The sequence below is a fragment of the Ursus maritimus genome (genome assembly GCF_017311325.1).
Source record: "Ursus maritimus isolate PB19 chromosome X unlocalized genomic scaffold, ASM1731132v1 scaffold_X1, whole genome shotgun sequence".
In the NCBI taxonomy this organism is placed as follows: Eukaryota; Metazoa; Chordata; class Mammalia; order Carnivora; family Ursidae; genus Ursus; species Ursus maritimus.
Window position 1 is genome coordinate 74632989 of NW_024423319.1, and position 3487 is coordinate 74636475.

Consider the following 3487-nt stretch of genomic DNA (forward strand, 5'->3'; position numbering starts at 1 on the left):
TTATGTGGCAGCCAACCAGTGAGAGAGGGAACACAAGCAGGGGACTGGGAGAGGAAGAGGCAGGCTCCCAGCAGAGGAGCTGGATGAGGAACTCCTTTCTGTAACGCCGGGATCACACCCCCCAAGCCAAAGACCGGTGCTCAATGAATGCGCCACCCAGGCGCTCTGGGTTGTGAGCTTCTTGATTTTTCAGCCTGCCTTCTGTGTTCTGGGGGAGGGGCCTGCCGTGCAGATACTCAGGCAACCCTGTTTGGGTAGAGTCTCTGTGTCCCCTGCAAGGGGGGATGGGGATGGGCACGCTGTGAGCCGGTACTTCCAGGCTTTTGTTCTCTGGCGGCTTTCCCTGGCGGTCTGCTGTGCCTCTTCTGAGAGTCAGAGCAGTAGTGGCCGAATTTCAGCCTCTGTCACAGAACAGAGGAATCGTGGACCGTTCTCCACCGATGTTCTGACCACTTTAACTCCGTTTCTGTTGGTGCTGCTCAACCCTGCAGCGTCCCGGGATGTGCGCCCCACACCCTGTGTTCTCACTTCCTCTGTCAGTCTTTCTCCTTGGGATTCTTTCCTCCTCAGTGTTCCTCCCCCTTCTGGCCTCCTTACTCATGCATAGACCCTCCTTTGAGTATCCTTTAGCCCCCTCCAGATTCCTGCCAACTTCTTTCTCCCCCTTGCTCTGGACCTCTTCTAAGTTTCTTTGTGTCCCTCTCACTCAAGGCATTCTGTCTTTTTCCTCTAAGTCCCAAGATCTCACTCTCCCTCTGTTATTCTCCACCCCCTCCCAGTTGGGTGCCTCTCTCTTAGGTCATCCTTCCCCAGGAGCCTCTCCAATTCTGGCCCTGCCCCCTCTTCCTATGCAGTCACCTCCCCTTCTCCCTCCCCCACAGCCCATCTCTAGTTCCTTCTCCTCCCCCTCTCTAGACTAGACCAGCTAAGTCCTATTCCATTTTTAGATGACTGATTATGATACTAGCTGAACTTTATTCACAGCCTGCATTTACAGCTGTCCCTTCCTTCCATGCCCCATCCACCAAACACACCCAGTCTTTTCAACATGACAAAGTCCTTACACAGCATGTCATGTCCACATAAATTTGTATTTTTCAGAACAAAACAACATTTTTGGCAGAGATGTTGAATTAACAGGACCCTTAACTTTCAATACACTGAAAAGCAACATTATTTTGCATGTCTCTACTTATACATTTGTTTTCACAATGTGGCAAGTTTACCCTAACAGTTAGGACTTTTCACCAAATCATAGACATAGATAGAAATCATCATCAAACTTGATGAAATACAAGAGGTTTGGCTTCCACTTGGTGAATGACCATGCCAATCCGTTTGGAGCCATCTTCTTTGGTATATTCCCACATGTTTACCTATCAGGCCATCTACAACTCCTCCTGGCTCCCTCTCTGCTGGAGGAGACTCACTGGACTCTGGCATGATCGGAGGGTCTCCTTCTTTATAATCATCTAGAAGCTGGTACATGTACAAGACAGGATCCTTCATAGGTAATATAAAACCAGGCTTTCATGATAGGTGCTTGGGCCAAAACCATTCCCCTCCATTCATCCTTGAAACCATGCTCACCCTCAAACATATGTTCCACAGCTTTACCAATTATGGTGTTTGCAAGGTTTGCTCACTGACTTGAGATGATGCCACCCTGCCGGAAAGAATTTTAAAGAGCAACTCTTTCATCTCTGTGAAGTTCAGTCCATAGACACAGTCAATTCCGTCATATTTCACCAGATAAAGAGAAGGTTATAGGCACCTGACCCAGACGGTTCCTTTCCACTGGGTGATGGGCTCATCACCTTCCTTCCATCCATGTGAAATTCTACGGCCACGATGTTCCTGCGGACTGGGACGAAGGTCTGCCCTCTGCTTCTTTTGGGAGGCTTTTTTCTTCGTCATGTTTGCCGACCCAGTGGCCCGGCCACAGCTGCCCTGGTTTTGTTGCCCTTGGCCTCCTGTGCGTTGGGGGTCTTCATGCCTGCAGGGGAGGAGAGAAGATAAGAAAGAAACATTCAATAGGACATAAGGTGAAGTTCTCCCAACAGCCGGCGTGTCTCTGTACCCTGCGCCAGAACCTAAATTTTCCCGTGAGCCTGGCGCGCAGTGCTGGAAATCCTGGCTGCGTGCCTGCCAGTGCTCTCCCTCTAGGTTCCTTTAGGCTGCGGGAAGGGCGACGCGGCGGTGGTGCTGGCTGGGGTTAAAGAACCTGCGGGAGGGCGACCACCTCCTTGTTTAAGACCACCTCCATCACCCTCCACTGGCACCCACTCATCAATACCCTGCAAAGCGCCTATCCCTTCACACGCCTTGACCCTGCGCACTCACTGTCCTCCTGCCCTGGAGACGCCTCAGCCGGCTGCCCATCGCCTTGTCTACCCAGGATCGCTTTCCACATCCAGTGCCCTCGCTTCCCCAGGCTCACCTTCAATTTCTTGCCTGGCTCCTAACGCCACCCCCGTTTCTTATTTCCCATAGCACTCCCCACTGCAGCCTGACCAGGGCTGCCCCCACCCCTAATCTCCTGCAGAGTCCCCCATCCCCATTCTCCGTCCTGGAGCCCACCAGTGGCCTTGCCCTGCCTGGCGTCCACCGCCCCGGATCGCGGGCCTCACGTGCCCAAATCGGACACCTCGCTGCTGCCTCCGCGGTGAGCCTGTGTGGAAGGAGGATCAGCAGGCGATGAGCCGGGTGCCTGCACGGGCTGGGAGGGGAGGATCCGTAGGAGGGGGAGCGCGTCTAGGAGGGCGGCCGTGTAGGCGAAGAGGATGGCGGCGGTATCCTCAGCTCTGAGCTTCGCGGGCCCTCCGCCTCCCTGTCGGCGGCGGCGGCCCCTCTGCCACATCGGGCTCCCACCAGCCGCCGCCGCCGCCGCCGCCGCCGCCGCCGCCGACCGCCGCCGCCGCCGCCGCCGCCGCCGCCGCCGCCGCCGCCGCCCTCTTCCAGTATAGGAGTAGACTTTCAGTTTCCTGTTGGTAAAGAGGCCTCCCCTTCCTGCTAACACTAGGCAACCAGCCTTCCTAGTCCTGAATGAACTCCTGGTCTGCTCCTCCTCTTTCCAAAATTCACATCCTTGGGACCTATAGGTTGTCCTTTCCTCTTCTGCGTGCAGGCACCATCTCAGGCCCTGTAGCTCCACCTCTCATCTCCCCAGGTGAAGTGGCTTTTCATTTTTCGCATATTCTGCACACTTTTTGTATACATACAAATTGACCAAGAAATACCCAAAACACATATGAATACAGAAATATTTTACATTCGTACAAAAATATATGTATGTACACCTATATATATACCATTGTCTCTATGTATTTACAGATAATCATATCACCAGACACATAATCCCAGATCACACCTCTCTACAATCACACAACAAGCGACACATAATTCTCTGTGTACACATACACAGAAATACATATAATAAGAGTTTTTCTAAAGCAGGCTTAGGTCGTCTTAGATTTGGAGATCTAGC

At 52.9% G+C, this 3487-nt stretch overlaps 1 pseudogene; it reads right to left on the reverse strand.

The window, feature by feature from the left end:
* Positions 1-1227: 1227 nt before the first annotated feature.
* On the reverse strand, positions 1228-1994 carry LOC121103132 (annotated as a pseudogene).
* Between the last annotated feature and the right edge of the window lie 1493 nt (positions 1995-3487).